Here is an 11,001-nt window from a genome sequence, read left to right as displayed (position 1 = left end):
AGTAATGCCTGTTTTTTTTTACTCAGTTGTTATGAAATTGCCTGCTTAATGTTGTAGAATGAAAGCAAATCAATGTCTAAAGAACAAAAAAAAAAATAGACACTATTATAGGCTTTTCTTTGGTTCAGCCTATTTCAGGTGAGCAGTTATAATAGACTTTTAGCCAATAACTCCTCTTAAGTGGGTTCATGGTTCTTCAGTCTCAACTGGCAGGCTTCTGTGACACAATGGTTGTTTACATTTTAGTACAGTATTGCTCATTAGTAGGTTTTTTGAACGTATAGTCTCTATGAAGTTTGTTTTAACGTGTGACTGTGGCAGTTTGCTTTATCTAACGACTGGGGTGTTGTGTGTAAGTGTGAACTCACACGTTGAACGCTCTCAGTACTATGTTTAAGGGCAGTTATTCTTCCATGTAGCACTTTTTTTATTGAGCCCTTTCTATTTTCACTTTCCAATGAATCTGTCTTCTTGTAGAAGAGATAAATGTGAAGTTTGAAGAATATAGCCATTACTTTGTATTTCACCTATGAGTATGTGTCTCTAACTTTTAAAGTTTTTTAAACGTGGATGGAAGATACAGTGGCTTAATTAAATCTTAAGGATGAGTGACTTATCTGTGAAGCAGTGCCTGTCTAGAAGAGGAGAGAATGCTAAAATGTTCTGTATTTTCTAACTTGTGATTCTGGTCCTTTAACAAAAAAAATAGAAAAGGAAATTGTCGTCTGTGATGCTCTTCATTCCCTGCAACCTGATAAAAGGACAGATCAATTGGAGAGACTTGCAGCCTCAAAAAGAGCTGTGTAAATGTTTTCCATTTTTTTTAATGGCTCCGTTCTACCTAGCAAGTAATTAAAGAAATAAAAATACAATAGTTTTGAGTCACTTGTAAATTAAGTACTTAGTTAACAGAACTTAGCTCTATTATTGCATTAGGAAAACCTCTCTACTGGGGGAGGAAAACATACTTCATATATGTTTTCTAAATACAGTGTCAGAGAAGAGCAGTAGATTATCTGCCTCTTCAATACAGGCTTATCAATACAGTTTTCAGAATCAGATAATACGAACATTGCCTGTTACGTTGCTCAATATGTTGAATTAGAAAATGCATTTGCAGCAGAGTAGGGCTTAAATTGCTTTATACTACACACTTCTGAATTTGTGCGCATTCACTTTTGAGCGCACAGGTGTGGAATTTTGCTAAAGGATCTTGTGTGTGTGCATGCATGTGAGATTAAACTATGTAACTATAAGAGTAATAGAGATGTACAAGATGAGGTGAAACACCACTTTCTTAAAGGCACTATATTTAATTGTTGATCCAGATTCTCTCGACTTGAATATATAAATAGAACTTATGAAATATACTGGCCCAGCCAGCCACTGCATTACTGACATATTTCCCTTGTAAAAGAAAATTGTCCATTGTTTCTGACCTTACAATTTGAAAAGGAGCAATTTCTCTTTATGCAAGCGTTGCTTTTCTATTGGAATTGTATCCCTTTATAATAGCTTAATTTGCTGCAGCAAAAATATTAAGGTTTAAAAAATTGACAAAGTATGATGTTAACTTCAGAATTGTCACCTGGAATCTTGGATTTTTAAAATTCTGTTTAATTGAATTGCAGGATACTGGGGCTTGGGTTTTTTCTTGTTTGGTTTTAAACCTATGGGTACCTTAGTTTATCTTTTGGATACTGACGGTATATGTGAAATAATTTTAGTGCATTTTTGTCACTGGAAAAAACATGTAAAAATGCCTATTTACCATATAGCAGAACAGTACAGGTTACTGTGCTTTTGCATTTTTTAAATCCTTGTTATTTGTGTAAGCTAAAATTACTAAAGACACCTATTCCACAGTGAATCACTAATGTTCATTTTGAAGTAATCTACTGGATTTCATTTTTCAAGATTTTTATCATTGTCAAGCGAAGTTGCACTGTGCTGTGCTCATTTTAACAGTTACTGCTTTAGAAGACTTAATGCAACATTTTTTTTCTTTTTTCCTCCCATGTGTTTTGGATATTCGCGGAGTTGAATTTTTTTCCTATTGGACTTGGGCTGCTCAGAACAAGAGGGGGTTGGACCAAATGACCTCCAGGTCTCTTCCAACCTAAATTGTTCTGTGATTTAAATTGTCTTTTCATACACTTTTTTTTTTTTTTTTTAACACAAGTGCCCTATCTCCGCAATTTGAACTGGTATCTGACGTTCTCCTAGTACATACTGTTAGCTTGAATATGTACTCTTGGAACAAAAAAAACCCTGAGATAAACTGAGTATATTTGTAAATCTTGTTGTAGGAAAAGCTGTCTCATACTTACTTTTTCAGTGTCTTCTTGCTGTGGCATACATTGAAGCTTCAAAATTTTACAGAAATACTGCTTCCTTCAGAGCATGAATGAAATGTCTGTCAATATTGTGCATTTTGGTTCCAGTATAATTCAAACCCGAATTGCTATAATAACCTGAAGGAACGTTGGTCTCAAGAAGGCACATATGCAGATTGTATTCAGGAAAACGCATGCAGAATAGATGCATGCTAAAGTTCCCGTGCTATTTCAGTGTGCACATATAGACTATAAATACACCGCATGCAGATTATATACATATAGTCGTATTCCTGACTGCAGGTTAAGTTCAGTGCCACGTTTGTGAAATGGTTTTCAAAGCCCTGAGAACCTCATCATTGCTAGAAAACAAAATGCACATTTAATGTGACAGGGGCTTAAAAGTTTAGAGAGTTTGGTGTGCAATATAATCACTTTTATTCCTAATACTAAAATCATGTATGTAAAGTGATGCAATTGACCTTTTTTTTTTTGCACTTTGGCATTTATAAATATTTATATGTATTTAAAGATTAAGAATGTGTGTGTATACATATATATTAAAAAAACCTGCTCAGTTTTATAAACATGAATGTTACTTTTTCTTATGAAAGACTTTGTATAGTGTTAACACTACTGCAGTATACATAAAGAATTTATGAAATATGACTAAAAAGAAGTGGTAGTCAACATAAATACAATCTGTAATCTTAACTGCTCACCTGAAAAAAAAAAAAAAAGAGGGTTATATGGCTATCAATCAGATTATTTACCAGAAACATTATGTTAAATGTATGAACACTGAGTAGCTGAATGGCATTGCAGAAATGGAGTATGTTTTAAACAGTTCATTTCACCTGTGCTCATATCATTTTTCCTCAAAAGGAAAAGTTAGAGAAGCTTGGCATTTTGAAATCTGTATAAGCAGCCTATAAGTGTGCTTTGAGGAAATACTGTGAGATGACAAGTCTAGTTTTTATTGAAAAAAGATGAGAAATGAATGTCAAAATTAAGGCTTTGTCTGCATGGCTCGTACACAATAAACTGGTCTAATGGCTGGAAACTAGTGTTTGCAAACAGCCTTTGAAGTTTTGTGATGTTTCCGGTAAGGGTTTGCATTTCCTTGACAAAATAATGAAAAATAAAATCAACCTTAACTAGAAATTAACTGGTTGGTTGGCAAGTTTCAAAAACTGTGGGTAACCAGAGGGCTCTTGAGGTTTTCTTTATCTTTAAGTCATAACAGAGCATATGTCTATTCAAAATTAATTTTTTTAAAAAAAGAACTTGATTCTTTATGTTTAATTTTCCTTTCCTGAAGGAAGGACCTTAAATGCTAAATCAGTTTCCTTTTTAGATTTGATTGTATTTGGTTTAAAATTATAATTTTATGAATGAAGTGGGATTTAGACGTTCAAAATACGGCTGACACACGGGGTCTCCCATGAACTGAGTGGATGACCCTGCTTTTGGCAGACGTGCGGCCCTCTGGCTTTGGTGTGCGCTGGAGTTCAGATGGTGAAGTGCAGACAAATCTTTCCTGAACATAAATGCCGTTCCGGAGTCCGGGTTCAGTCTTGCAGCAATACAGTTTGTGTGGAGTGTTTCATTTGAATTGTGACACTTGAAATGGAAGTACTTTAAGCGTGGTGGGGGGTAAATGCTGAACAGCCTTTGTCTGTATATACTACATATGTCATATGGATTCTATCAGGGCTTGATGCTAAACTTAGTGTGATACCATATACTGGGAACCAAATTCTTTCCTGGGATGTGTATTGTGTAATTCCTGCTCAAAACTGGTTTTGATCCGGGGACGCTTGCACCCAGATGCAGAATTTGGACTTGAGTTCCTATAGATAAATCTAGTGATTTCTTTGCTTTTTCCAGAGTGTCTCTGATTATTTTTTTTTAACGTGTTGAAATATGACAGAAAAAGTGTATTCTGGGTCATTATTTTACATATATTTTAGATTGTTTATTACCTGAGTGATAGTGATGTTCTAAAAGCTTATTACACAACTTATCAGTTTTATGTTTTGCCCGCTCTGCATGCTAAAAATGTCTGGAGCTAAACTAATGTTTTAAGTAAACCATCTTTTCTCATATTAGTGTTGGAGGAAAGTGGAGAGATAACTATTGTTTCTGTTTGTGTTCTATAAAATGACTATTTTTGTAGCTAAAATTTTAGTTGTTGGATCTCAATCCCACAGTGTGGCTTTGTGGATATAAATTTACCTGGGTCCGCTATTTCAAACAGTATATGTATAACAAGTCCAGTATAAAATTAAATGAATAAAATGCACTCTTCTGCAATTTGTTATTGAAAATATGGCAAATTATTTTGGTCCAAGAATTCAAATCAAACTAGAGAAAATGTTTAATTATTTACATTTTTATTCCTTGATGCTGCTGCTTATTTTTTGAAAAGGTGCTTGCAGTTTTGCACAAAAGAAATCAACTTTATTAATTGCTGGGTTTGAAGCACTTTAGGATTCTTCTTCATACAACCAGTATATGGTGTAAAAAGGAATGACATAAAATACATTTAATGTTTTTAAATTTTGGTTGCAATCTTTACTATTCTGATAGATTTGATCAGTATGTTCCTTTTAAATAGAAACCTGTTTTCAGAGATTTTTAAATTACAATTTTTTTTTTTTTATGGGCTGAAATTTAACACATAGTAAGAGATCATTAGAGAAACATCTTGTACTCAAATGCCTGTCGGCTGACTTGAATAGCAGTGGGACTTCCTAGCCATCTATTATATAAATATAGAACAGAGATACATCAACGTTTGTTCCTATAGCGAGATCAGCTAGCTATGAGCACTAGCGTCCTTTTCCTTAAATTTCTAAACATTTTTATTAACTTTTGGCTATGCATCATGAGGTCGTTGTATACGTTATGGTGAGGCCAGAACGTCTGCTTATTGGGACTCCACTGCAATAGATGCTCTGTGAATAGCACAGGAAGACACTGTCCCTGCCCTAAAACATGAACCCGAAACCCTGAGACTTCCCCCGGTGCTCCTCAGCAAGTACGTGGGTCTGTGTTTCCCAGGCTGGGTCTGTAGTTCAGCACTCCGTAGTTTCTTAGGATAACAAAAGCAGAGAGAAAGTAGTGGGGTAAGGAGGATAACAAAAGCAGAGAGAAAGTAGTGGGGTAAGAACAACGTTTTACGTTCGCTACCTGAAACAGTAGTCGTATTTGTTACTGATAGCAAAACTAATTTAATACCCGTGAGCGTATGCTATTGTATTTTCTTCTAATGGGGAAAAACTTTTTTGAAAAACCCAGTGTGTCACTAGCTTTTCTATGAATCGAGATGCTTAAATTGGTGCTAATTTTTTAAAAGAAAATGTAACAGATGGTTAGCGGTGTATTTGTCTGATTTTGATACCTATATTTTCTTAAATGTTGGCAAGTCAAACTTTATAAAATGACTAATGTGCATTTTCAGCTTCATCAGACTCCCGGATTTTCCTAAAGTAAAGTGTTTATGCTTCCATGGTAGTTACTGCTACTTTGGAGCTGTTGCTTTCAGGTGTGTTATACACTAATAAAATGAACACAATTGGAAAAGAGAGCAATACATAACTATCTCTGTCTTTAAATTACATGTCATGTTGGTTTCCCCCGGTGGTTTTAGCAGTTTAGTGTAATCAAGGTACCTAATTAAGAGCAAATCACAGATACCTGTGTGCAGTTAACTCAGTACAGTGAAGCCTTACCTGGTCATTAAGATAGTTTATAAAGATTATACAAATTTTCATCTATTTTAGAGGGAATAACAAATAGAAATAAGTAACTGTTTTCATACAAATTCAAATGTTAATTCCAGAGACTATATTCTACAGTGTACTCCAGAACACACGCTTTTAAAGAGTATAGGAGGCTCCTTGAGTGATTTGTTATGAAATCCAGTTTTATCTAACGACTCAAAATAAAGCCCCTCCAAAAATTATTTCTCCGAGGATTTCTTTTGAAATGCCTTCAAGTTTTAACTCCCTTCAGAATGCTCTGCATGTCTTGCTTTGGCCCTCTTTCCCACCTTCTGTTTACCAGATGTCACAAAAAGTAGCATCAAGCCCTATCACTTGTTACAGTGTTCTGGTTTTATGGCCTTAATATTAGTTATAGTACCGTGTATAATTTCAGAAGAAAGATGTGCTTTGAAGTCTAATTATATAGATACATGTGGCCTCTTCTGCCTATGAAATTAGGCTTTGATTGTCATATCTCATTCTTGATGCTTGTGCAATAGGAACATGTTCCTTTCGATGCAGTGGCTATTTTGTCTGATGCTGGACTTTTTCAGGATGACTAGAAAGTTTTTTGGAATTTTTTTTTCTGACATGCTTCCTTGTTTGTTTTTTGGATTGATTTTCTTTAAGGAAGCTAGAATTTCAAAAGGAAAACTGTCAATAACTAGTTCTGAAATGCTAGTTAAAGCCTCGTTCCGAAGCTTTTTGTTTTCTTTTCCTCCAAAGATGATATTGTAAAACAGTACTAAAGCCACTGTAAAATTACAAATAAATATGTATACTTAAAAGATTTGAGCAGTCTGTCTTATTTACTGTAGCAGTGTTTTCTTTTTCTGGATTCTTCCTTTGTTGAGGTGGAATGTTCCATGTAACCGAAGCGATGTATGCTCTTAGTTATCTTAAAACATAAAGTTTCAGTTACCACTTTAGCTTCCACTTAACCAAAAAGTATGTATTGGTGTGAAAAATGAATGAACAACAGCTTTAAGAGACTGGTTGGAGCTGCTTTCTCCTGATTGACTGGGACATTTGGACACGTGAAAGGCACTTGGTTTTACTGCAAAGTGTATTTTGAAGTTTGGGGGTTTTAAATTGCAGAAACTTCCCTGGTAATACTGACAGATCTGTATTCCCACCCATGTGCTTAAACAGTATCATAATCAGATTGTCAGACTGACTGACAAGTTTCAGATAAGCTGCTGGCCATATACCTCTGTGTGTATATATGTACATCTATAAAAGGACTTGGAAAGTGTTTTCTCTTCACCTTGTGCTCAGTGTTGTGTTTCCTTTTGTTCCCACTGAACAAGATGGAGGTACAGCTAACTTGAAAAAACAGTTCCGTTGTGCTTATTTTGAGGAAGAAGTCAGTATTCTTGCGAAGGCAGTGATGAGGTTTCCAGGCACTTTGCAAAGCTGACTGCTCTAATTCTGGGGAAGGTGAAGTAAAACGTCATTGCTGCTTTGATCTAATTGCCTTTCATGAACTAATATTAAATGAAGGGTTAATATAGCTGCCGTGCTCAGTAGAGGGCTTGGGCTCTCGGCCAGACATTGGCGTAGTAAAAGCTTCGCCTATGACAGTCTGAAATAATTTTTGCAGCACTGTTGCTATTTCTTGTGTGGAGAACATGAAGTTTTATATCTTTTGTACGGGGCTTTGCCACAGAGTATCTGGCTAAAGCAGGGGTGCCCAGTACATCCCAGAGCTCCCCTGTATTTGATGATAGGGTATTTTTCAGGTTGGTTCTTGAGCTGCAGAGGAAGACATTCATTAAATAGAAAACAACAACAAAACAAAAAAGAAGCAGGACGATGCCATGTATGTAGGGAAGTGCTTTACAGAGCATTGCCCTCATACATTCCTTGCCTCATGCCAGACCTTTTATTTATTTTATTTTTATTTCCTGCAAGTTCTTGAAGCTGGCAGGACAGTTCTAGAAAGGTAAGGAGGGAACTGATTGAACAAGACCCAAATGATTTTTGAGGGAAGTGGGACTTCAGAAATGTTTGGGTTTTTTTTTTCATTGTAATGAGGTCTTGGAAGATGGGGGAAAAAAAGGAAAAAAAGAAACAAGCATGTAAGTGCATGGAATTTAAATTTTAAAAACTGCTCTGTTCAGGATTAGTTGGTGTGAAGGTAAGGCAGCAAAGAAACAAGTTACAGTTCAACAGTGCGCTGGTGGAGACCGGGCAGTGTGCGCAGGGGTTGGGCGGCCGGTGAATAGCGGGGCTGCAGCGTTGCCCCGGGCATGGGATAAGCAGGGCTGCTTCACGCCAGGAACCGTGTGGGATAAGGCACTGGTTTTTTGATTCGCTTGTATTTCATCTTAAAACAAGCTGCTCCCTGCTCTCTGGGAAAGAAGAAAAACAGCTGTGCAGTTTCTGCTTACGCATCATAAGCTGTTTTAGTGAGACACCGAGTTATCAAGTAGATGGTCACTCTTACATTTAATCTTGCTGAAAAGCAAATAAGGAACCACATGTTTTTCTTATATAAAGTATAATTTTAAATTCAGTACAGGTTTAAGTATACAGATGCCATTGTTTGTGTTAGAGTTCTGCAGTAGATTAAAAGAGCAGCAGTTATTTTCTTGATATTTAACTGTATATGTGTCATTAATTCTGGTATCAAAATAGGTAACGCATTTTTTGTGTGGGGAGAGAGGAAGCTCTGAAGAGATGCGAGTGATGGAGCTTACCAGTGACAGTCTTAAGACTAATGTGTTCTTGTGGGAGTCCTGTAGGGAGGTGAATTATAATCCTGAGGAGCAAATGGCTTTGTAAGAGACCTCCTCATCTTCCTCCATGACTGGATATCCCTTCAGCGAGGGGACGGGAATTGTGCTAAAGAGCTGGATCCCAGGCACGGGGCAAGGTGAGAGTGCTGGTGGGAACTACAGGAGATGTGTGTGGGCTCATTGTGTCTCTGTATTTGTCACTAACCGAAACAGCTGATTAGAGATACAAGCTCGGCACTCCTTAAAGCCCATATAACACCTATGTGACGTCTGGGGTGGCTGGTAAAACACGCTCCAACATGCATGACATCCCTGGATTAAAACCACTCAACCACTTAAGCATTAAGTGCATCAGTGCAAGACTCCGGGCCACCCAAAAAATCACAGGGTGCTTCCCCAGCACGCTGCGTGGGCTGGCTTGGGAGTCAGTCATGCAAAGCGTCCCTGGCGTTGGCAGGGTGGTGCAGAGCTCCTGACGTCCAGGGATGCCAACAAGTTTGTACCAACTGCTCACTTTGTAATGGACAAGCTGGTTTTTACTGTTCGGTTTCTTATTTCACCTCTGCAATGGGAGTTTGTGGTGAAATGAGAATGCAGCCTTCCTCTCTCCTATGGTTTAGCTCAATTTCAAACTGAACAAGCTCCTGTTTATTTCCACCTGTTAATTTCCCCAAAGGTTTCGAAAAATTCTTCCATTTCTTTTTGGAGCATTTCATTTCTTCTCTCTGCATCTTCTTTTGCTCTCTCTGCATTTTGCATTTTCATCTCCACAAGACTGTACTGCTTACGCTGCTGCCCCAGTTTTGACTGCATGTCCTTAATCTCCAACTGCAGCACTCTGTTCTGCTGCTCCAGGCTGTTGGAAAGACAGACATTGTAAATTAAGGATTTTTTTTTTTTACCCTTTCTCAATAAAGCTATAGGCTTTTTTTAAAGCCAACCTTTTTTTAACATAAAAGTAGTAGCTATAAATACTAGTATTGGCATCCCCAATACTTTTCTAATTTATGGTGTTATATATTAAATAAAAGCTGCAATTTTTAGTTACCCTAATTTACAATAAATATAAATAACCATATGGCCAAAGGAGTTAGTTTTGGGGTTGGGGTGTTTTTGTGATGGAATGCTACAGTAGTCTAACAGTAAATGGCAATACAAAATATTTTAGGAAACGCTCAGGGTTCTGCTTATATTGCATTTCCCTTGAACTGCAAGGGAAAACATAAGCAGAATGCAGCAAAGAGATTAAAAAAAAAAAAAAGCCAAAAATTTAAGAATGGCTTCTTTACTAAGGAGAAATTGTTGAATACTTCTTCAAGAAATTAAAAAGCTTTCTTTTTCTTTACACAATGCTCAAGGCAAAGCGTAATTCAGCGTTACCCCCTTGCTATCTGTTGCAATGATGCATGTTGAGGTGTTTCATGATTTAATTGAATAATCAATTTGCATGACATACCTATAACTGATAAACAACATTGTTTTTAAAATGTTTGTTACTTTTAACTACGCAGTAGAAAGCGGCACTTTTTGGAACGCAGAGCCTGCAAATGTTTCTGCCTTTTTTTTTTTTTTTTTTTTTCTCCTTGGTAACAAGCTATGGCTAAATCTCTATTCAATTTCTAATCTTAGAAATTGGGAAAATACTCATGAGCACTTTTCTCCAAGTTGTTAAAATTCATGACTTGCAATTTGTAAAGAATAATGACTTACTGCTTATGCTGCCGAGAAACCCGCGTGTTTTTTCCCTGGAGAAATGCTTAATATTGGATTAAGGCACAAGAGAAAAATACACAATAGACCAAGAGGCTTTGCAAGAGCTCTGCGCAGCCCTGCAAAAAATCTTACAGATGCTGTGGAGCTTCTCAAGCACCTCATATGAAAATGAATTCAAATAACTCTGAATAATTGCTAAGCTAATCCTGTAACGCCGGGTCCCGGGTGACACTCGCCGTGGCGCGCTGGAGGCGATGGCTGCAGCAGCATCCGTAGATAAGGGCCCTGCGGTAGCTGCGTAGGGGAGGAAGAGATGCCTTCCCGTGAAGCCTCAATAGTATGTAAAATCCTTTACCTTGCAATTTTGGCTTCGTACTCTGCCTTCTGCCGGGACATCAGCAGCTGCAGCTTCTCCGGGCGGTGCTGCGGGGCGGTTGGGTG

This window comes from Vanellus vanellus (genome assembly GCF_965231255.1).
Source record: "Vanellus vanellus genome assembly, chromosome: 13".
NCBI lineage: Eukaryota > Metazoa > Chordata > Aves > Charadriiformes > Charadriidae > Vanellus > Vanellus vanellus.
The sequence above is the reverse complement of the archived record's forward strand: the minus strand, read 5'-3'. Positions refer to the sequence as shown.